This window comes from Anolis carolinensis, chromosome 6 (genome assembly GCF_035594765.1).
Source record: "Anolis carolinensis isolate JA03-04 chromosome 6, rAnoCar3.1.pri, whole genome shotgun sequence".
Classification (NCBI taxonomy): Eukaryota; Metazoa; Chordata; class Lepidosauria; order Squamata; family Dactyloidae; genus Anolis; species Anolis carolinensis.
In genome coordinates this window covers 79,138,780-79,164,302 of record NC_085846.1, presented here as the reverse complement: position 1 = coordinate 79,164,302, position 25,523 = coordinate 79,138,780, and the positions used below count along the sequence as shown (strand labels likewise).

Here is a 25,523-nt window from a genome sequence, read left to right as displayed (position 1 = left end):
GATGTGGTGGGATTTCTTCTATCATTTGCTTCACACAGTGTTAGAACCGTTATGATTGCAAGTGACAGATGAAGTACATGAGACCCTAAAAAATGTTGCCTATACCATGGAAATTAGAACGCACCTATTGTTGGGCTGGAACAATAGTTGTAAGATAATAGATTCAGTAGTTAATTTTCAGAAGACCCCTTCAAAATCTAAGAATACTTGAAATATAAAAAAATCACAGAGTCCAAGTAAGTTTTTGGGACTAAATAAAAGTATAAAAACTTCAGTGGACTGCCTAACAACAGTGAATATCTATGAGACATGGTAATGTCATCAGTGCATAGCTTGCTTCCTTATTTACTTAGGCGATCCCTTGTTATCTGCTTACGATAGCCTTCCAAGTGTAGTGTCTTGGCGGTGGGTACGTAGGTGACTATGGAGTCCTATTCTTGACCCACATGTTCTTCCACAGATAAGACATCGGTTTCCAGGTGGAAGGCAGTCCTGGTCAGGGTTAGCTTGATGCACTTTACTCTTGGCACTTTTCTCCCTTTCGCCTTCCATTCATGCCTCTTTCAATTCCACGGTGCTGCTGGTCACAGCTGACCTCCAGTTAGAGCACTCAAGGACCAGTGGTTCCCAGTTCTCAGTGTCTATGCCACAGTTTTTGAGGTTAGCTTTAAGCCCATATTTAAATCTCTTTTCCTGTCCATCAACATTCCATTTTCCATTCTTGAGTTGGGAGTATAGTAACTGCATTGGGAGACGGTGATCAGGCACAATTAATTAATTAACATTAATTGTGTATCAACAGTTGTTAATTAATTGTGCCCTGCACTCATGATGTTACTATGTCTCATATATATTGTAGACAGTGTTCCTATTAAAATTTGCAATATTCTTGAAAAAACAATAATTTTTTCATTAGAAAACACAAACTGAAATTCTCCACATGTTAATTAATGGTGGTAGTTCCTACATATTAGCATAGGAACAAAAATTGTGGCCAGGAAAAAAACATATAAGGACATTTCTGAACATTTCTAAAACACACCACATTATAGATCATATAATTTCATAATTAATCCAGTGAACTCAGAAATGTTTGATATTTTCATTCTGGAGCATTGCTGATTTCTGGATAAGGGACACTTAACTCATGTAGTTGATGAAAAAGGTTTGAAGACTACATCTTTACATACACTTAATATAGGGAGTAAATTACAGTTGGGTTCATTTGTGAATTAACTCCCATAGGATTCTGCTAGAAATCTTGCAACTTAATCAATTAAATTTTAAATGTCGTACTTCCAGTCTTTATTGTCACGTTTCATGCCTGAAGCCTGCTTTGGTTTGCTTTTGTTGCATTTCAGCAGGCATCAATAATATGTGGTTTTAGATAATGGTGATATTAGAGATATGTAATTTATTATTTTGGTTTGCTCTTTTGATATTTGTTAATTTATAATCTTAGCTGTGCTGGTTTTACACAGACTCTAATCCACTCTTAAGCTCTTCTGAAGAAGGGAGTGGCATAAATGAAATATTTTTAACAAATATAAGTAAAAAAATTAACAACAATCACAGCAAGAAACAGCTGAATATTCACACAAAAGAAAAGTTGAACAAACAGGATGGAAGTGAAAAAACCTATAGTAAATCAACATGAATATCAATTTTATCCTGGATATATTACACAGTTATTTAATAAAATGATTTTGCTGATTTAAGCAACAAAAATCTTTAATATTGTCATTAAAACATATACCACCAGCTTATACTACAAGAATCCTTATTGTTTTCAAAAAAAAAAAAAAGAGTATTTCAATCACCATATTATCCGTCCACCTTGGCTGCCAAGACTTTGCCCACATGTCCATATCATAACAAACTTCCACATGCTCATTTTGTTTCCTCTTGACTTGTTTCCAAAACATTCTCCTCGTGGGACACCTACTTCAATCAAGAACAAATGTTTACCCTTATTTACTTTAAAAAACAACAACAACAACAACAACAGCGTACAGAGTCAGGTCGTCTGTTTGATACAAGAAGTTATCAGAGATTTCAATTCCCTTTTGAAACTCAAACAGATCATCCATTCACTTTTCTTGGTCATTGCAACAACTTTCTGTAGGATTCCCACAACTAAACGCTGAGCAGCTGAAAAATGATTCTAATGAGCAAAACATATTTTGCAATTCTTAATATATAATGTTGTCTTCACAATGGGCTCAAATAGTTGAGTGACAAACATTGCTTTCTTCTTTTGAAAACAAATGGAGCCATCTATTTTAACTTTCATTCTACAAATCCTGTGTCCTATTTATTCAGCAATATTCATACCAAGTTTCTGGCATACCCTCCAGCATTATGTATTTTAATATACTAGTGAAGTTTTAGCTTGAATGGAAACTGGGGACAACTACTCTGCCAAAGACAACTGACTCATTAGGAATATAAAGACAAATTTCAGTACAACAAGAAGGAATGCTGTCTTGTGCCAAATATACTACCACATCAACAAAGCAACTGACGAAGATTCAGGATGCCATGAAATTGTCAACATTAGATAAACTTTAGCGGCATGTCTGCAACTCTCATTTGGAACCACACTGACAACAGAACTCATTGGGAGATTCTTATCACATTTCAGGCTTTTCTTAGAATGACACTATGCCACAACTTGACACTGTTAGTTTATAATCATGGGCTGTGTCATCAATAAAGTCTTCTCATATCATTTTCCTTGATGTTCTTTCAAAGTTTGTACTGGTGATGTTTCTCTTCCTTGCTTTGTTATATCTTCAAGTTTCCCAAAAATTCAATACTTCTCTTTCTGATATCATATGTATATGTGTATATATGTATGTATACACATACATTTTATATAACTGGAATATATTTTATTCAGCCAAATACAACCATAACAAATTCATCAGTACCAGAAAGACATGGTCACAGTACAGAAATCAAACAATAAGGGTTTAATAATTCATATGTCTTTTTGTTTCTTCAGCATAAATTTGATATGATCTATCAAATTAGCTACACAGAATTTCCACCACTTTTAGGACTATAGGGACGAAAATGGCCACACTTGGAGGGCACATTTACCACTGTAAGCCTCCTAAGTTTCACAAAGTTTGGGTCATCCGGTTATTTTTAGGAAATTCTTAAGGTTTCTGCAATAAAATCCCCTTTTTAAAAAACCAAAAAGGAATCTCCCGGTATTTTTCCAAAGCAACAGAACAGGAGCAGCAGCAGGGCATCATTCCTGCCAACTTTCATAAAGATTTAAGAGTGTATGTGTGCGCAACTGCAGTACTTTTGCAAGCACACACAAACCAGACAAATAGGGGAAAGCGTAACAATGGGGGGGTGGGTTGTGTGTTTTTAAAATATTTTTGAGGAAAAATAGGCTCAAGCTCCTGGCTTTGCAAAGAGATAGTTAAAGACGTGAACTAACAAGATAAGGCTTTTTGGGGGTAATTTTTTAAAAAAATGGGGAGGAGGCTGCTGGACTGGTGCAGGGCACACACACACACACACACACCAGCCAGAAGGTAGGGCTGGGAAAGGTATAGCAAAGAGACTGGGAGTCAAAGAGGTGAAAGGGCTTTTTTTTTGGGGGGGGGGGACGACTTAGGCTGCTTGTGCAAGACAGAAATCAGAAGACTGGGCTGGAGAAATTCTCCCCATGATAACTCAAGTGAATCAAGCTATTATTATTCCCAAAACCTATCCCACAATCAGTCAACTTAAAACTTAAAGCAAAAAAGCCCTAAAAATTAAAATACTTAAATAAAAACTTTAAACTCACAGCGCCCCTCCTCAAAAGTACGCCACCCACCAATTCCTCCATAGAGAAATTGCTAGTAAAATAAAAGGACTAAGGATATTAAACTAATAAAATTTATTAATGCAGAAGAAAAATAAAGAGTAATTCTCCAAAAGTGTTCCTATTCCCAAGTAGCTACTAGAGCTAGCACTAGAGAAGTGACAATGAGAGATACAGAGTGATCTCCCCCCTTGAACACCACGACCCAACTGAAAAATGGTGGAGCTCGCCCTGTATATATAGACAATGCTATTGCATTCCAAGACACAATTATTTTTTTCAACTTTAACTGGTAAGTTGTTTTAACAGCCGTTGGGACAGGTGGGTGAAAACAGAGCTACTTTAAAGAAAAATTAAGTTGTACTGTACAAATCTAAATGTGAACACATGCATTTGCATTTGAAATTATTTTCAACCCTGGAGTTGTTGAATAAAGCTGCAGAAATCATTATTTAGCTTTTTTGAAATTACTAACACTGAAAATCCTCAAATCATTAAAAAGCAGTATGCAAAACACAGTTATTTTGTTCAAGAAGATATAATAATAGAGGATTAAATTAGGGTGGGATGTGAAATAACTTGTTTCTTTAATAAAACCTTTGGTTGCTCTTTCATTGCCATTAAGTAGCTATTTTAACGGTCAGTACATGAAATATCTTACATTACTCCTGTAAATATCATAATATGCCATTCAGGAAGCATTTAATAATACTACAAGGAAGTAAGAGAAGCAGTAACAGCCTTTTCCAATGAGGGTTTTTATATTGTGAAGAGTAGCTTTTGCACTAGAGAGTTTCAACTTCAGATTAAAAGGTTAAAATAAAGCCCAAAAAATCCTCAAACAGAAAATAAGAATTCTTGGAGATACTTTAATTTAATTTAGAAAGTATAACTCAAACTATGCCAAAATGTTTCAGTATATATTTTCTTCTTAGGCTATACAATATAAAAATCATTGGAAAATAATAGAAAATTCAACCATAGGTGTTAAAAAAATCACAGTCAACATGGTTTATGCATCTTCTGCAAATTTAAGTATGAAAAAAACTATAATTATCTAAAGCCGTTCATCTAATACAGGAGAAGAGGGAGAGAAACCATTGAATATAGACTGTACACAAGTTTTTATCCATGTATATAAATCAAAAGAAACAACTTCCTTTAAGGCAAGCACACGAAGATACTAAAGTAAGATACCAATTAAATATTCATACATTCAATATTTCAAAATAAGGAATTTAGATATACACATGCATAATTTAAGTTATATAGTGAAACCTATCTGGCAAGGCTATTTCTTCTGTATTTCAATAGCAACTCAAGTTGAAATGTACAATGCATCCTTTCCCTCACCATGTTAAACTTTAAATTCTGTAGTAATTCATTTCCAGCACTAAACACAGAATAAAGGCCATGGTACAATTATGGGTACAGCTTTGTCCTCATCAGTATACCAACCACAGCACACTACACAGCTATAGAAAAGAAAAACCGGATTGGTAAGTAAGTACAGGCATTAAATGAAAAAAAATTAACTGTAAAACATTTATAGCTGATGCTATCACAGAACTACTATGTGTGTGCGTGTGCGTGTGTGTGTGTGTGTGTGTGTGTGTGTGTGTGTGTGTGTGTAACTCTGCACTATATATTCACATGTAAGGTATAAATATAATTCTGTGTCTTTCTTTCAAACACATTAAATATTTACAGATTTACTCAAAGCACACATACATCCTCCTCTTTGGGATTTTTCACGATCTCCAACTCTATTCAAGACATTCTAGATATCAAAAAGTTGCCTGAGCACTTATGAATATATTTTATCTCTCATTGCCTTCTCTCCAATGTGCAAATTTCTTATTGTAACTCTGTATTGTTTTCTTCATTCATTATACCTGCTTTTATTTACACCAACATTGTATCCCAATGAGATTGTGCTTGTCCATGAAATATAACCCAACCTTCATTGAACACATGGCTTGGTAGCCAGTCTGTGACCTAGGAGGACTCTACCTTTTTAGAAAGTACAAGGAGCCTTCTTGATATGTGTACAGTTAGTACAATTTGGTGTATTAAGATGCACATCCATACACACAATATTTCAAAAGTTTGGATATAAGCGCTGACAGCACTATGTAATTACCACCATTACTTTGTGCAGTGAAAGCTTCCACATTTTATACAGATGGTAGATTGAAGCTGGAAAATTATTTAATGCACTTGCACTGTTGAGAAGGCTAAAAGGTAGCTCCTATCCTTTAGAACAGTGGTTCTCAACAGCTGGTCAACTGGCTAGGATTTCTGGGAGTTGTAGGCCAAAACACCTGGGGACACACAGGTTAAGAACCACTGGTGTGGAGGAACAATTTTTAATAGGATCTTACATTGTAAGGGGGGGTTTCTACTTTGAAAGGTGGCACATAAATATTTTAAATAAATCCATATATAAGCTTATCAAGGAGAAGGATTTCTCTTAATATTACAATTTAATCAAGTACATAGGACATTCTTGGTGACTTCTTCTATACAGCTAACCTACCCCCTTTCTACCTGCAGGAAAATGACTTTTTATTTAGAATTTTGATTACTAACTGGTTGCTGCGGAAACATGTTTTAATTGGGGTGGAGCTGTGGGGGCTGCCATATTTCACTCACATTGTTATATTTTAATTTTCTAGCTCATTTTATTCTAGGTATATCCTGTGTACTTTAATAGGAATGTTTAGTTGTTCACTTTTTAACAAGTACTATAATTTAGTTTTATGTATGTTATGAACCATCTTTAATTCCATATTGGGAAAAAGGAAGGATATAACTTTAAAAACATGAATGAATTAAATAAAATGTATTATATCTGCTCTGTAACGCATGAAACAGAGCACATGTGAGGTTGAAGAAAGCTTTTCTGCTCTATAATACATGAAACAAAGCATTTATGAGGTATAAGAAAGCTTAGCATAGCCACAAGTGTCTAATTTGGAATACTACTGTAGTCAAACTTAGAAATTGAATGATTCATGGGACATTTACAAAGCAGAGTCTACTGAATTTGGAAGAGTTTTCAATATTAACAGGTATATGTTCTGAAAGATCTTTGTAAACCAATCCAATTATTGTTCTATTATGGCATAACAGTGAAACAAATATTCATACAAATAGCTGTGTCAAGATAAGTTTTTTTTCCATCACAATGATCCTCTTGATCCACAAAGAATATATAGAGAAAGTATGTTTTTTGCACTTCTAAAAAGTTTTCATTTTCATCCTCATGTTTACACATTTATCTCTGCATAACTTTTTAACATCTTGACTAGGAGTGTGAACAGGTAAGTACAGAATCATGGTACAAAAAACACCTCTATGTAAAATGTGTACCTATAAAGAAAAGTACTTCATATGCACAAAAAACGTCTATGGGTTTTGCAATGAATATAAACTTGCCTCAAAGCTAATACTTTAATTTTCAAGAAGCAAGCAAGGGGATAAAAAACTAGTCAGTAACAATGCAGCGTCAAAAAGCAATAAAATCAAAATTAAGTTATAAATAATTTAAAGCTTGTCATGAAGATGTATTAATAATTCATCAGATAAATAATTTACTAAATAATCAAATAAATAAATAATGAAATACATAAATAAATCAGCAAATAAATAATTCTGTAAAATAACCTAAACAATAAGTTACTAAAACAAATGACAACCCTACAAAACTATAACGATTTTCTAAATTCTGATAGTTTTAAATAAACAAATGCATATAAACTAGATCAATCTCTGTTAGAGAAAAAAGAGAGAGATTTGTCTGTGATACTGTTGGATTCCTGATTACATTACAAAGATACAATTTAAATTTCACCAGAATGAAACAATACTTGTAAATTAACAAGACAGCTTCTTTGTATCCTGTCCCTTACATTCCATACCAGTTTTACACAACTAATTTTTCATCAAATATATGTGGACAGGGTTTTTTGTAAAGTTCTTTATTTCAGTGTGGTACTTACAATACTGCTATAGTCGTCCTTGGTAGTTTTCTTACTATCTTCTTCAAATCTTTAGAAGTTCTGCTGCAGGGGAAAAACAAGGAGAGTAACCTTAATTATTACAGATGGTATCTCATTCATTAGTGGATGACAACATTTTATTTGAAAGCACACAAAAAGCTGTTTTATAATTCTACAAAGCAACTTAATGTGTAACAACCATTGCTGTTTGCCGACTACCTAAAGTTTTAGAAGTCTTTGGTGGAATGATTTCAAGCAGACTGATGCCTGTTTGTTGTATTTAAACTGACACACAATCTGTGCAAACTGGCACTCATTCAGATATGAAAACAAAATGTGAGGAGGACAAACTGCTTGGCTGACTTTTAAATCCCATCCTTAATGCTTAAAGCTCATGTTCTTGGAAATATAGAGGGGTTACAAAGTCTTTACTTTAAGAAGCATAGCCGTATTTGTCTGTTGAAGGAAAGGCAATTGTTGTGGTATCCAGAAGGGTACACATGTATTCAGGCACTGCATTCATGGAGTTCACATTTTCAGATACGGAGTCCCTCTTATTTGAGTATACTTGTAACCTAAAATTTGAACAGTGGAATATACTCAGCATTAACAAGGTCCATCAGTGGAATGTTACAAATAAACGTGGCTTCAATATTTATTTTAATGACTATAACACAGGACAACAAAAAGGTTTTTTTCTTGGTGTCTTTTTAGGCCTGTTCTTGAGGTTATTTGGGATGATAATTCAGAAAATTATATTGGATAGACCACATCACCAAGACTTTTTCTTGGTGTCTTGGTTTGGAGGCCTGTTCCTGAGGTTATTTGGAATGCTAATTCAAAAAACTGCATTGGATAAACCACATCAGCTCTCGTTTCTTAGATATGGCTATCATCATTTTACATGGGCAAGCAGATATATGGCATATGTTTTGTATCTGAGGCTGATGAAAGGGCCCGGATTCCCCCCACATTCGGGTTCAACCCCCTCCTCTGCATCATGCCATTCCCATGGAAAGGAAAGCAGCTTTCCTTTCGGCACGGAAAGAGGGAGGAGGTGTGGCCTGCCAAAGGGTTTGGGGCTGTGCAGGCCTGTTCTAAGCAGAACATCAAATGATGCTACAGATATGGTTGAGGAAATATTACAACAACTGAATGCTGGATGTCAAAATGTTTTACATTGTGTCAGAATCATACACAGGGCCATTTCAATAGTTTTCATGTCAACAACTCTTACTACTTCAATATTACAATAAATTTGCAAAGAAAATGCTAATCATTTTCCTTCCAAGTTATTAAACAAATGACAAACAACAACAATGCAATAGTGATACTCCAACAATAGTGTCTGACTCCAGAAACGTTTGATTTGTGAAGATGTATTGAAACAGTTCATTATTCCTGTAAAATGCAGTGGGAAGTGTCAATAGCTCTTGTCCTATTGGCAGCACAACTACTTTAAATGGGATTTTGTTTATTTCTTGAATACAGCAGAATTAATGACACTAGAATTACCTAACACTTCTTGACGCATTATATGAGACTATTCTTTGGTCTCTTCCTCTTTGATTTAGTATACCTTTTAAGATTATTTATTAATGTTTGGATATCTCATCCATCATCCATTATTATTGATGTCGTAAATTAGAGGAATGGAACGAAGCACTGGACTATTCACTTTTTCCATATTCATCAATAAAACCAACGCCTTCTCTGGCACACTGTGAAAAAAGTAAGTTTGGTCTAGCTGTCAGAATGAAAGAACTATCTCAGCATAAACAGCTACGGGATAATTTCTGAAATTTGGCTCAATCAAATCAAAGGCCACTGAGAACTCCTCCATCATGGCAGAAAGTTGCTGGGGCTGATCAAACAGAAATAGAAAGAGATTTGACACTGTTATAAGAAGAGAAACTGATAAGGAATGATATACTGTATTGTATATTCAGGCAGACTAGGATACGAATGGCACAAACTGGAACTCAGTAATAGTGAAGCTTTCAAGCAGTGGCAGCAATAAGGGTGCAGGAAAAAACATCCGATTGTGTGATAATAATTGGCTAATACAAACTAGTCATAAATGTCATTAACGTGTTGTCGAAGGCTCGCATGGCCGGGATCACAGGGTTGTTGTATGTCTTTCGGGCTGTGTGGCCATGTTCCAGAAGTATTCTCTCCTGACGTTTCGCCCACATCTATGGCAGGCATCCTCAGAGGCTGTGTGGCATGGAAGGCCACTGAGGATGCCTGCCATAGATGTGGGCGAAACGTCAGGAGAGAATACTTCTGGAACATGGCCACACAGCCCGAAAGACATACAACAACCCAATGTCATTAACCTTGGCCCATAGAAATCATTTGTGGGAACTAGAGTACAGCACATAGCTAAATGTCCCTGGGGCATCTGCCATTATGTGTAAATGGCATTCAAGACAGAACAGATCATATGAGTGTATGGAATATGTATTTTTTCTGTAGAACTGTACTGTTTTCAAAATATTATGCCAAGTTTCTCTGTGATGGTACAAATTTCTTCTTTTTTCTATTTATTGCATTTTTAAAATTATTTATTTATTTTCAGCATATTATTCTATTTACAAAATTATAGGAATGGAAAAGATAGGAAATCTGCTATTTGTGAGTAGAGGCAACTCCACTATGTGTTCTCAATAATGTTGGAAGATACTTTCAATCAACTGTTGTTCAGCTTGAGTCCTTTGTCAGTTCAACGTACTTTATTCAATTTACGAAGCCAGCATTTATATTTTTAGATTTTCCAAGTAGATGGCTAACAGTTCCCAATTACTTTTACTTATGGTAAAAGAAGCCAACCGCTACATTACATTTGCAACAAATATTCTTTCTCTTAGGTTGAGTTTTAGCTAGTTCTTCTGCCATCATATACCAACAATGTATTATAAAAATTCTCATGGCCATAGTTGTGCGTGTATTCCCATGTACTCATTTTAATATTATGTCCAATGTTTTCTGCCCATTTAATCATGTGGTCTTTTACTTGCTCTTCCTCTTTGTGTGTTTTTAGTAATACTATGTAGTTTCTAGCAGTTTGCCTTTTCTTTGCAGTTGTAGATCTTATTCTGTATCTACTTCTTGAATACCCAGTCTTAGATCATCTTGCCATCTCCGATAGATTTGAAAACACTGTTATATTTTTGTATTTTTAAGCAGTCTCATTCTTCATACAAATAGAAAACTGAAGACTTTTTGGAATACCACAGATACACTTTTGAAAGCAGTACAAGTTCCAATTTTGCCATATCTTGTAATTGGAATTTTGTCTACCTGTTCCTGCCTGAAACGTAGAGGCTACTATAAAGATCTACTTAAAGGTAAGCCACACTGAGGTTAATAGGATTTCTTCTGAAGTAAATGTGTAGAATTGCAAGTACTTATCTGACACAATGATAATGTAGTGTTTCATTCCATTTTCCTTAGAAACAAACAGCTGAAGTATTTCTGTTTGTTATAGGTATACTATCCACTTACAATTAATTCCATGTAATTTTAGATCTAAACTCAGCTGACAGATATTAGAGTATATTCTGTCTCTGTAACTTGAAGCAATCTTATTGGTATGCTATCTGTTCCTGATTTATTTATCTCAAATGTTCTATGTGCAGTTTCAACTCCATTTTCTAAAACTGTAAGTTCATTTTCAAGTGGTTTTTATTTTACTGGATCTGTCATCCTCTCATCTATAATTCTTCAGTGTATTATTTCTACCATCTTTTTATTTGTACTTGGCCATATCATGCGTTCTCGGATGGAGAGCATACCCACTTTTGGTTTTAATTTTCTTTTGACTTCTCATATTTTCTGCAAGAGATTCCTTGTTCATCATTTTTTCCCTCTATTTCTATCTGCTTTTACGTTTGCTTCTTATCTGTCCTTAATTAGTTTAAGGGTTTTATCTGTCATCCATTGAGCCCTCTCTTTTTTATGCCTTCAGACAGTGTCTTTTTGCAATTCTTCATGCTAATTGTCCCTGGCTTCAATTCAGGCCTTCACCACCTTCTATTTCCAATTATGTAATTTTATTTGATTTATCTATTGCCCATCAGGTGATATCCATGCACAATTGGCCCTCCGAATCCATGGGTTCACCATCCATGGATACAACAAACAATATATTGAAAATATTCAGGAAAAAATCTCCAAAACCAGCTTTTATTTTGCACAACACTGATGTTTAGAGATATCCTACTATAGCCTCTTGCCATTTCACTGATCCTTGGGATGTTTGCTACATTTCATTCCAATCACCTATGAATTCATTCCAATCGCCTTTGAATTACTAGAAGTCCTGTTTTGGTGTGAACAATTTTCTCCTGAAACCTCTTCTTAAGTATCTTGGAGCATTAACTTGGATTATGGTTAATTTGTTGGGTTTTCCCTGAAGGCTTATTGATATTATTTGATCAGACTTTGGTTTATATCTCCTGACTGATTTTGCTACATCTCTCCTCACTGTTACTGCCACCATGTTTTTCCTGAATAAGACATTATAAATTATCTGATTTAAAATATCCTGTTCCTGTTGACATAAGCTAAGTCACTCCACTATATTCAATTTTTTTATTTTATTATGTCTGGCTTTCCTTTTTCATGCTTTTCACATTCCATGTTTTCATTATATGTGTTATGCAGCTTTAGACTTGCTTTTCACCAGATACATAACATGTCAACTGCTGAATGCTCCCTCAGTTTGAGTCCTATTTTATCTTTAGCCACAGTGGTACTCCTCCTTATCATCTGCTATTTCCTAGTACAGGCATCCTCAAACTGCGGCCCTCCAGCTGTTTGGGCCTCTGGCTCCCAGAAGCCCTAGCCAGCTTGTTCAATAGTCAGGAATTCCTGGAGTTGGAGGCCCAGACAGATGGAGGATGACAGTTTGAGGATGCTTGCTCTTGTAGCTCAATGAATGTAATGCAATTGGGGAGTATCATCTTTTGTCATTTTGTTTCAATTTGGATTGTCTCATCATAGTATTTTCAAGATTAAAAAAAATCAAGAAGTGGTTTACCATGTCTCCTTTTGTACAGTACAGGCAGCTCCCGAATTACAAATATTCAACTTATAAACGACTCATACTGAAGAACGGGGCTAAAACGACAGGAAGTGAGAAAAATCTACCCCTCAAAAGGGAAATACAGTCTTGGAAGAGTTATCATTGGGAAAAGGTGTCTCCACTGTAGCTTTCATATCAATTCTTGTTTCCACAATAAACCACATTTTTCAAAATCCTATTATCACAATGACAGAAAGTGAGGTGAGATCTTCTGAACTGGGGCAGACAGTAAAACAAACACCCTTCCCTGTGCTATCCAACACATATATAGATGGATAAAAGTTACATTTAAAATGTATCTGTTCAGGCTTACAAATTCAACTTTAAGAACAAACCTAGAGAGCGTATCTTGTTTGTAACTTGGGCGTTGCCTGTACTAACATGTATTAGAATGGGGCCACTGATATTATCTTTGAGAGAATCTTAGCCAATGTCACCCACTATTGTAGCTGCTATTTGGCACATTTATTCGTGCAACATTGTTGCCATCAGCATAGCCTCTTGCCTAGAGAAGCATACATTCCCATGAGCACAGAAAGATAGTGCTATTGATGAAACCTGTATTCTACAAGAAATGAAAAAGGCCAAAAACCGATTGGAGCACAATACTGTTTGATGGTTCTAAGTCACTTAAGAAGACTGTCCTCACAATTAAGGAAGGGGGGAGGTGTGTCCCAATACATCATGATAAGCACTACAGTATTATTTGATTTCTGTGTCTCAGTGTTTTGCCGGAAAACTTAAAGTTCTGCTCAGGGATATAACCTAAAGAAGCTAAAGATCACTTTTAATTGTTTTTTAACTTTTGTACTGCAGTTCTTAAACTTGACTAAAGTGTGAGATTGTCAGTGCCTTGAGTTCCCACAATGAGAAAGCCAGAGTATAAATAAAGTTAATAATAATTTTGACTAGCACTCTGTATCTCACATTGGCTCTACAGTGTGGAGACCTCTGAAGGCCTATCATGCAGTCAAAGAGGAAAAATTAATATCACTAATCAAATAAACCAATTATGGGAGTAAGCAGAACAAATTCTGGGTCAAGTTACAACTACCTTCCTCTGCAAGACATGAGAAGCTAACATGATAAACAGAGGTGGTAGGTTTTTCGTTGCCTTCTTCCTTTGTATTTCCCAGAAAACTACATTTTTATAAATTGCATATTAAAGAACACAAAATAGACATCGAACAAAGGACATGAGCTTAAGATTCATAGTTAAAAACTGTCTGGTTAGGCCTGCAGGAAGAGATGTGCATTTAGATGGTTTTTAAATTTTGACAGCTGATCTAGCTGTCAGAGATTTACTGGCATGTCATTCCAGAGTCTTGAGGCGGCCGATCTAAAGGTCTTCTGAGTGATAGTCAAGTTCTGGGAGACTGGAGCAAACACCCTCCAGAGGACCTAAGTGTTCAAGGTGGATTGTATAGGAGGCGGCGATCCTGAAGGCTTGATGGCACAGATATTACTACCACTGAAGAAGATAGCAAGACAAAGAACAATTTTAAATCTAGTCCTACATATGTTGCTTTATAGGATATAAGCCACAACGATTGTTTTATCCTTCTTGTTAGCTTTTCAAATTTTAAAGAGGCTTAATGAAATAAATTTAGGAAGATCTTTATCACAATATTCTTAGCTTTGTATGTGAGTGCTTTACTTCCCTGTTTACATTTTACTTGTAAAATAATCTTTTAAAGTCAGTTTTAAGTATCTTTAAACTGTTTGTGTGTGTCTTCAAGTTGCTTGCTAACTTACAGCAATCCCTAAAATTGCATACCGTTTCCTTAGACAAAAAAAATTTAAGAAGTGGTTTTGCTAGTTCCAGGCTCTGGAATATATCCCACAAGACCTGGTATTCATTGACAATCTCCCATCCAACTATAAACTAGAGTGGATCCTTTTGAACTTTCAAAGTCAGGCAGGACTTGGTGCCTTCAGGGTATTTAGGCCCAATCCACTGAAATAAAAAGCTGGAAACTTCTACTGCCACAACTTTTGCCCCTTTCCCATTTTGGGGTGTTTTCTTAAATAAATTAAAAGGCTCTCAACTGTATTTTCAGATTTTATCCACATTCAGTCTTTGAAACACCTATAATACTAGGTGGTAACTGTCCAATGCCAGGGTTTTTTAAAATCCACCTGCTTTAAATTTTCTAACCTACCAGTCTACTGAGGTCAATACTAACCAATTAGATAGATTGTCACTTTTGAAAAATGGAATTTATAACCTTTTGGGAAAAAACCTTTTGGAGATCATAACTTTTTTTAGAAATGAAGGACCTTTCGGAGGAAAGCCAAAAACCCTTTAGAGTAGAATCTTCTCTTGTGTTATACAACCATAGAATCATAGAATAGTAGAGTTGGAAGAGACGTCATGGGCCATCTAGTCCAACCCCCCGCTAAGAAGCAGGAAATAATTAGATATAATTATGCAAGGCTGCAGTAAAGGAAGCTGCATACCAAACATGCATACGGGAAACAATAAGCAACAGGGTCAAGATAAGCATATTACTAGTGAAGGCTTGAGGATGGTTTTCATTTCCAACAGTCACCACTTTTTAATATATCCATTCAGTCACAGTTAGAGGAAACTCAGACATAAATCAGTTTTGAGTTCTAAAGGCCAAAATAATATCCACTGGTGGTCTAGAACCAAAAAACAAGAAATTAAGGTTGCAAATGCTAAAACACCACTAAAAGTCAGTAAGGACAATAAACATCATTTAATAGTTGAGATTACTTGAACTCAAAAAGAACAACACAATAATCTATGCATTTTTTAGAAAACTATCCAATTATTACAGCTACTTTCATAGTAACGTAGAACTACAAACTGTTGGACAGAAAAAGAAGCAGAAAGGTTTTGAATGAGATGTTACATGCCATCTCATCCCTGAAAATAAAAATATGTCTGAATCTAGCCAAAGTGCTGAGATAACTAACACTACTGGATAGAAACAAAATTGCCATCAATCTATAAATAGGCTCTGCAATCATTCTAATTACCTTATTGACTTCTTTCACCATTCCACATTTGCTTTCAACCACATTCAAGAGTCTAATTGTCTCAGCTCTTATATCTTTACTCTCATCTTTAGTGCCTGTCATTATATTTGCCCCATGAAAGCTGCTAGGAATACTTTTGTATGATCGTAGTTCCTCACAGTAGATTTAATATACCAAAATTGCCCATCACATAAAATATTGTGCCAGATGCTCCTATGAAGGTGTAGCATTGACTGTGATACTAAGAAGTGTTAGTCCATGGACCTGACTTGGCATGTGAGCAATTACCTGATGCTCTACGATAGGTTTCTAAGAAAATATTATAATAATGTGAAACAAAGACAACATAGCCCCTTACACATTAGGGAAGAATGCTGGTTTGCTATATCAAATAGCTTAAGATGGATAAATAGGACCAACTGCTTGAAAAGAAACAATCTTAAATTACAAATGCCATAATTATGGAAGCATTTTAAAGATATTCCAAAATATTGTTCTAAAATTAATTTGCTCTAAGAAAACCACAGTCCATTAAAAATTAAGCATAACTTTTTTGGAATATAATAACTTTAAAATCTGTCATATCTGAAATAATAAAGCTTCAATCAAGTAAGCAATGTGCAAACCCTAAGAACATTTCATCACATTAGAGATTTAATATCACAAAGTGCCATGTCATACTAATTGTGATATACAAAATATATATTCTCACCTCCATGCTCCCCAGCAAATTTATATTGATTGCAATGACTGTGATTTGTTAATTCAAAATCCTATTTAAATGGAAGCTTTCAACTGCTGAAGTCAGCAGCCATGCCATTCATGTCTCCAAGACTAAGAAAACATACTATTTTCCTTCCTAGAACCAATATGACTGTGATGAAATAAGTGCTTATTCAGCAAGCACTTGAAGGCAATGCATTACTCTACTTAAATATACTACCACTTTATTATCCATTTTACACACGCTTCCATAACAGTAACAAGTGTATTGTTTGACACATAGTGAAAACTTATGAGTAACCCAAAGATATTCTGTCTGACCCCTGTCAGATCAATTAATAATTTATTTAACAGTGACAAAGTATTATGACAAAAAAATCCCAAGGCAACACACAGAGAGGTATTCTAATACTGAGCATACTATCTGCCAAACAAAACACATACAGTGACAACATATGCATAAAGTAAAAATATAAAATGGTGAATAATGATTTTTCTTCTGGAAATCTTTTTGTTTTAATCATATATTGAATGACAGAAATGAGAACAGTCAAAGTTATGAACACCGTGATGACATCGAAACAAGATATTGTTTGCTGTACGTATCATCAGTAAAAAAGTAAACTATTACACCCAAACCGTGTTTCTTAGAAATATGTTAAAATAGAAGAATGCACATACATGAAAGCATACCAAAAAATAAGTATAACTCTGTATGAACACATACTCTCACTATTCAAGCATATGATCAAATTTCACCCTAAAATGAAACTTATCATCTTTTAGCTGCAATTGATTCAATGTCAGAAAATCAAAGGTATGTAACGGATTCCTTCTCGTTATTATAGGCTGAATCGGATGAATTTCCTTTACTCCCACAACCAAAAACCCAGAGGGGACAGTATTTTCTATGATTACACTGAGAAAACAGCTCAAAAGATTGGCCTGTAACTAGGGCCATTCCAATTCAATATTGATGATATAGGTGTTATAAAGATTCCACATCACATTCTATGAACAAATATTAGTCTTAGGTCCAGCACTCTATTAGAAATGAGTATCTTGCTTCACGGTTGTGGCAAAACTAGAACTAAGCATTGCCTAGAATAAGGCAGATGAAATGAAGTGTCAGCTAAGTGCATAGGCCTGAAAAGCTTAAACTTCCTGGCATATTGGAGTTTAAGTATACGTAATACAACAAGCTAAACAAGCTGCTTGTGAATTTGATTACACACTTATATAGCAATAGATTTCCATGACCAGGAGGTAATTTGAACCCTGGCCTGACAGTGTGCTAGTTCCACAATCAAACAACTACACCATACTGGTTCTCATGAAATAGTATACCATTTGCAATAAAAATCTAGGCTGATAATAAAGTATGGGACAAAAACAACATTGAGAAGCATGTTGCTAGAAAAACAGATGATTTTAGAAAACCTTTACCAGAAACAACAAGCCTGCTACGGGGGTTGGGCCAGCAACAATTGTTGGACAAGGGGACTACAGAGAAAATTTGGTCTTCACAGTACAACTATTTTTCTAGCAGTCTTTAGAAGACGGAAGTGAGATGTGTGGAAAGAAAATGCCCATATACTCTATACTGCAAGAAACGCCCATATACTCTATATTGCAAAAACTCTATACTGCAAGAGTTTACCTTCTCTAATTCTTCAAATACTCAACAGCTTTACTATACCCAGGAATTGAGATTTTGCCCTTTTGTAGTAAGTCTTTTTGTGCATTCTCTTATTTCAATTTCACAAAGATGTGAGATGGCTATGACCAAATTTAAATATATCACTACCCTGTTTCCCCTAAAATAAGACATCCCCAGAAAATAAGACCTAGTAGAGGTTTTGCTGAATTGCTAAATATAAGGCCTCCCCCGAAAGTAAAACCTAGCAAAGTTTTTGTTTGGAAGCATGCCCGCCTAACAGAACACCAGAGCATGCAGGATCGGTAAATGTACGTACCATAGAGTGTTGTTCATGGAAATAATGGTAGTAACAAGAAATTCTTGATAGGATTCACAGTTTGTCTGGTTATGCTGATTTGTGATGACAACTACTGTACAGTATATAATAAACATTCATTTTTTTGTTCTACAATAAATGTGAGTTCTTCTTCATGGAAAAATAAGACATCCCCTGAAAATAAGACCTAGCACATCTTTGGGAGCAAACATTAATATAAGACACTGTCTTATTTTCGGGGAAACACGGTAGGTCCAGATGTTACACACTGGAGCTTTTAATATACTCAAATCTGAAATTGTTGGTCTTCTAACATATGAAATGTTACTAATTCAGCTTCTTTACTGAAGGATTGCAAGACCAATATTAACATCAGTGTAAAAAAAAGTGATCTGAAGAAGACTCAAAAGATTACAAGCATCATAATATCCATCCAAAATAGAAAGCATTGTTAAAGCAAGATTTTATAACATTTAAAAGAAAAAAGATCTTGATAAATCGGAGATCGGAGCTCAGTGGTAGACTTGGAGACAAAGCCCAGCATGAGGATTAAAGATTGTGCCAAGTGATTCAAGATTATGAAAATCCAGAAAGACCATGAAGCTTTCCATAAACAACTCTCCTTTCTGAAAGAATGGCTAGTAATATGAAGAATTAGGTTTTGTGGAAATAAATATAAAGTTATGCACACTAGGGTAAAAAGGAATCCTAATCAGGTGTATAAATTATAAGAGTCTAAAGTAAGTACTGTACTTCTTCAAGTAGAATATATGTTGCCAGAAGATTTGTTGATGGTGACTAATTTAGAAGGCTTTAAAAGCAGTTTAGATAGAACAATAACAGGTAGATAGGCCTATGGATAATAGTGGTCATGATTACTAAACGGAACCACACAGAAACTCTTCCAATACTGCCTGGGTGTGCATATCCTTCATACCTTTTGTGAATTCACTGTAGTCATCTGTCTACTAATGTAAGAAATGATATGCTATACTAACACAGAAGACCTGGCCTGTGATGCATGAACAGATTAATAACAAGTCCGTTATAATTCTGGTCCTTATCTATATTTGAAATTTGCTTGGTCACTTTATAGCTGATTTCCACCTCAGAATTCATCCTTCCCTTTCGTGTGCCTTTCATGTATGTCCTATCTGATACAGACACTTTTACCAGTTTGGTTGTTGCCCATTCATGTCCTATTGGACTTTTTACTGACATGTGATGACTGTTAATTATTTTGTGTTTTTAATGATTTTTTTTAATCACGATCTGTTTAAATTGTTTTAATTATGATGTTGCTGTATAATTGATGATTCTATGATGTTAAATGTATTGATTGGGCCTGGTCCCCATGTGAGCCGCTCTAAGTCCCCGTTGGGGGAGATGGAGGTGGCATACAAAAATAAAGTTATTAATAATAATAATAATAATAAATGGCTGAAATTTTCTTATTTTACTAAGAGAGTTAAGTACAAAGGATTTCCTAAACTTTGCTGATGGGATTACAGAATAGGGGTAAAAACAAAAGCTAGGGGAGAAATAACAGTTTTCTCACAGTGAACATCAACAAGCAGAACAATATCACTGCAAGCTCTCTCTGTTGCACACATGGGCACAAGAAACAATCATGTGTGAGCCTTTTATGCTTAGGGTTTTCTTGGGGCACAAGCTACAAATAACTGGATAGGAACCCATGCACACCCTGATTTCTAAACACAATGACAACTCAACTGCCTCTCCTTGCTCCAGTACCTTCATCCTCTGATTCATATGGATGAAGTGGTAATATAAAATTCAGTCTGTCGTTAACGTTTATCCATATATTAAGCACTAATCCTAAAGGTGTGGCAGCATAGGAAACTCAGAAACTGACTCAGAAAAAAAGAGGTGATGGTTCAATTATTTTTATAATCTAATTTCAGACTATAAGCGAAGGAGAAGAAAAAGGCACAAAGGCTACATTTCCTTTTCTTGATCTGAAAGCTACAAGAACTACTTCCAGTTCTAACCATCTGAACCACAAGATACTAAGTATACTAACAAAAAGAAGAGGAAAAGAAGACTTATTCAATACTAGGCTATATTTTTGTACCATTCTTTTACCAGGTTGCTAGCTCATACTGGCAGTTAAAAACTTTAGGCAAATATGGCAGCCATTCAGAAATTCACCACTTCACTTCTAAGACACCAGGCTATGATCCACTATGATGTAGTAACAGCTATTCTATCATGTTACAATAAAAGGAGAGATGGGGTCACTGAGAGACCTAGCATTTGCCGGTTTGAACTTCCCTCACTGTCATCTCTTTATTCATTACTCGTGCTTTGGGAACCTTCTGTGTCATTCAGCTTCATCAAACAAGTATTTTCTTTCTCACTGTAATTATGACATTTTGATGCCACTTTAACCATCATGATTTTCATCTATTTGAATCCTTTGATACTTAGTTTCATGAAGTATTTAGACTTCTCTGCCTTACCAAACTATATATTCCAGGATTCAATAGCAGCATGTCACCATAGCAGTTAAAGGTGTCATCAAGGTGCTGTGGATTGTCTTCCAGCTGGAAAGAGAACTATATTTGTTAAGCAAGTCCTCTGTGCTTTTTGGCCTCATCTTATGCATGATTACTCAGAAATACCGGTATGTGCCACTGAGTTCAATGGAGATTATGACCATGTCAGGATACAAGACTGAAGTCTTTAATCACTAATAATATCTGCTATTTCTGTGTTTCTGTATATGGAGCATGGGCTGATGAGCTTCCTTTATGAAGGAAAGCCAGAGCCATCAATACAGAGATTATCAGGGAAAGCAATCATGAACTCTGACACCTTGTTTACTCTGTTACAGAGAACACTGTTACTGGGCTGCATATAAATGTGTTAATGATAAATAATGTATGAGATAAAGCAACTGAGAAATAAAATGCATAATACAAGTATAATAAAAATTATATAATAATTACAACACACTTTTCCAGGGTATACCACTTTCTCATCTTGTACTGAAAAGCAGTATGCAATAAAATGCTATTTTATGTCCTTATGCCTTTTCAGAACAAAACGGCTAATTTCACAGGATTATCAAAAGGGTCATAAAAGCAAAGAATATGGCAGCTCAAAAGGAGAATAGATGCAATGTAATCACACCAGGAAATGTTTCCATCCATCTGGGTAACTGAACCAATTTCCATCCTGCTTTCACCCTTCTCCCTCAGTACAGACAGTCCTCAAGTTATGAACGAGATAGGTTCTGTAGGCTTGCTCTTAAACTGAATTTGTATGTTTTGGTGTCTGTGCCCCTGTTCAGAAGATTTCACCTCACTTTCTGCAATAATTGGATTTCTAAAAATTTGGCTTGTTGAGGAAACAAATTCTGGTGAGAAAGCTTCAACTGAGACATCTTTTCCCCGTGATAACTCTTCCAAGAGTGAATTTCCTTCCGAGGGGTAGATTTCTCTCGCTTCATGCTGTCTCACCCCCATTCTTAACTATGAGTCATTTGCAAGTCAGATGTTCGTAACTTGGGGACTGTGTGTACCATTATTTATGTCTGATGCTTTTGTATTGTAAACCTGAAGACAAGAAATGTCTTATTACTGTAAGCCACTCTGGGAGCCAGTTTTCACAGAGTCTCATTATGGAGAGAAAAAGTGGGGTATAAACACACACAATAAATAAATACCTTGATAAAGATTATGGCTAGAAGTAATTTAGGGCTGTCCACGTATTTTGTTACACTTACTGAGACTTCTACCTCTTTAAATAGCACACCTCCATGCCATATCATAAACCTACCATACCAAAAGTCGTGTCAGTTTCAAATGGGATTAGCCAAGTGGCATGGAGGGAGGTTTACAGTTTGGAAGGAAGGAAGGAAGGAAGGAAGGAAGGAAGGAAGGAAGGAAGGAAGGAAGGAAGGAAGGAAGGAAGGAGCATACCATCAATTACGTTGTTCTTCATAACTGAGTGATTCTTAATCCACTTTATAAATGTACACTTATCGATTATAAATGTAGAATGACTGATAAGCTGAACAAAGGTGTGAATAAACTTCAGGATCCCTCTCCACCCCAGTTTCTCGAGAAAACAAAGTTTGTAACATAAGCTTTTGTATATTAAGTGTGCATCTGCACTTTAGAAATAGTGCAAGTTGACTCCACTTTAGCTGTCATGGCTCAAACCTAAGGACTACTTGGCTTTGTCGTTTGGTAGATACTACATCATACTACACTGTTATTGAATTATTATTCTACTTGGAATTCCCACAGCAACTTTCAGTGGATTGCTGGGGTTTGTAATTTAATGATATCGAAAAGCTTTTTGGCTGGGAGTTATAAACACTCCTCCCTAAACTGCAAAGAGAGCATGGTGTACCAGTTAAAGTGTTGGCCTATGCCTCTGGACACCAGAGTCTCCTGCTCGGCCACAGAAACTAACTGGGCGACCTTGGGCAATTCACACACTCTCCACCTCAGAGGAAGGCAAGGGCAAACCTCCCCTGAACAAATTGTACCAAGAAAAGCATGATAACTGCATTTTAAATTGGAAACAGTTACATATTCTATGAAGTGCTACAAGATCCCTCTGATACTCAAACTTTTTTCATGTCAAGAACGACTTGAGAAATTTGAGAAGTGATACTCAAAGGTTTTTTTTTAATTGTAGCCATTGGAAAAACAAAAGAACATTAGAATCTAACTATGGCTGCATCTACACTCAAGAATCAATAATATTTGACACAACTTTAATTGCCATGCCTCATTTCTATGGAATTCTGGGATCTGTAGTTTGTTGAGACACCAACGTTATGTGGCAGTGTAGACATTTTAAAATGGCAACTCCCATAATTCCATACCATTGAGTCATGGCAGTTAAAGTGGTGTCAAACTGCATTAAGGCATTGAAGCAAGGGATCTTACTTCTGAGTTAGGACTGTATCTGCAAAAGTGAAACTGCCCTTAAGAAAAAAGGGAACAGGCCTGAATTGAAGCTTTGGTTGAAATAAACAAAATACAGGCAGTCTCTACGGGCCCATCCAGACAGGACCTATATCCCAGATCTGATCCCAGGTTTTCTGCTTTAAACTGGATTATATGAGTCCACACTGTCAGATAATCTGGGATAAACAGAAAACTTGGGATCAGATCCTGGGATAGAGCGTCTGTCTGGAAGGGCCCTGAGTTACAAAATATCACATAGTTAAGAATGGGGGTGAGACAACAGGAAGTGAGAGAAATTTACCCCTAGGAAGGGAAATTCACTTCTGGAAGAGTTATCATGGGGGAAAAGGTGCCTCCACTGAAGCTTTATCAACGACCCTTGTTTCCACAACAAGCCATTTAAAAAATGCAATTACCAGAGAGACAAAGTGATCTGAAAACTTCTGAACTGGGACACAGACAGAAAAACAAACACCACAGGGTGTTACCCCTTCCCTATGCTATCCAAAGTTTGCGTGCACGTGCGTGTGTGTGTGTGCGCGCGTGTGTGTATGGCTGGAGTTACACTTTAAAAATGTATCTGTTCTGACTTACATACACTCAACTTCAGAACAAATCTACAGAACCTATCTTGGTTTCTGTGAGTTTTCTGGGCTGTATGTCATGTTCCAGAAGCATTCTCTCCTGATGTTTCGCCCTCGCAGGCGCGGTTGGTGGGAACGAGAGAGAGGGCCTTCTCTGTCGTGGCCCCCCAGCTTTGGAACCTGCTCCCTAGGGAGATTAGGCTGGCCCCCACCCTCCTCTCCTTCCGGAAGAATCTGAAAACCTGGCTTTTCCGGAAAGCCTTTGATGAGTGACTTTTGTTGGTTTAAGATGCCTGCCTATGTAATAATAGACCCACTGATCTGCCCTTTTATTGTCACTATTGTCATTTATAGTACTTTATTGACTATGTCAATTATGTAACTATCTCCTCCCGATTTGACACATTCACCTTTCGGCCCAGACTTGTGTTTGATATACCTGTTTTAACATTTTATCTTTTAAGATTGTCCTTTTGATTGTTTTACCGATATTGTTGATTTATTGTTGTAAATTTGTGTTTTTGTTTTGATTTTATATTGTGATGTTGGCCAAGACCCCATGTGAGCCATCCCGAGTCCCTTCAGGGAGATGGGGCGGGGTACAAGTTTAAATTTAATTAATTAATTAATTAATATCTATCTATGGCAGGCATCCTCAGAAGTTGTGAGGTCTGTTGGAAACTAGCCAAGTGAAGTTTATATATCTGTAGAATGTCCAGGATGGGAGAAAAAACTCTTGTCTGTTTGAGGCAATTGTGAATGTTGCAACTGGGCAACTTGATTAGCATTGAATGCTAATCAAAGCCTGGCTGCTTCCTGCCTAGGAGAATGCTTTGTTTGGAGGTGTTAGCTAGCCCAGATTGTTTCCTGTCTGGAATTCCCGTTTTCTGAGTGGTGTTCTTTATTTGTTGTCCTGATTTTAAGAGTTTTTTTTAATACTGGTAGTCAGAGTTTGTTCATTTTCATGGTTTCCTCCTTTCTGTTGAAATTGTCCACATGCTTGTGGATTTCAATGGCTTCTCTGTGTAGTCTGACATGGTGGTTGTTAGAGTGATCCAGCATTTCTGTGTTCTCAAGGGCCAGCTGACACCTCCCAACAAAGGATTCCCCCAGTCAGGTAGCAGCCAGGCTTGAAGCTGCAATGCTATTCAATGCTAACCAAGCTGGTCAATTGGAACATTCACACTTGCCTCAAACAGACAAGGGTTTTTTCTCCTGTCCTGGACATTATTCCAGATATATAAACCCCACTTGCCTAGTTTCCAAGAGACCTCACAACCTCTGAGGATGCCCACCATAGATGTGAGTGAAACATCAGGAGAGAATGCTTCTGAAACATAGCCATACAGCCCAGAAAACTCCA

General features: G+C 36.1%; 1 protein-coding gene and 1 long non-coding RNA gene across 4 annotated transcripts in view; one reads left to right on the top strand and one right to left on the bottom strand.

Annotated features, from left to right (window-relative positions):
* tbc1d5 (TBC1 domain family member 5) overlaps positions 1-25,523 on the bottom strand; it is a 298,355-nt gene that overhangs the window by 271,216 nt on the left and 1,616 nt on the right. Inside the window, exons 2-3 of one of the 3 annotated variants that reach the window (XM_062957598.1) lie at positions 21,111-21,194; positions 7,834-7,896 (exon numbers count right to left, since the gene is read on the bottom strand). The gene's annotated coding sequence lies outside the window, so the exon portion shown is untranslated. The remainder of the gene's footprint in view (positions 1-7,833; positions 7,897-21,110; positions 21,195-25,523) is intronic. The other 2 variants (XM_008112724.3, XM_008112725.3) reach the window with 2 other exon arrangements.
* Positions 5,276-20,304, top strand: LOC134292492 (uncharacterized). Its single transcript, XR_009999735.1, has 3 exons — positions 5,276-5,328; positions 11,020-11,183; positions 12,897-20,304. It is a non-coding gene; the product is annotated as an uncharacterized LOC134292492 (long non-coding RNA).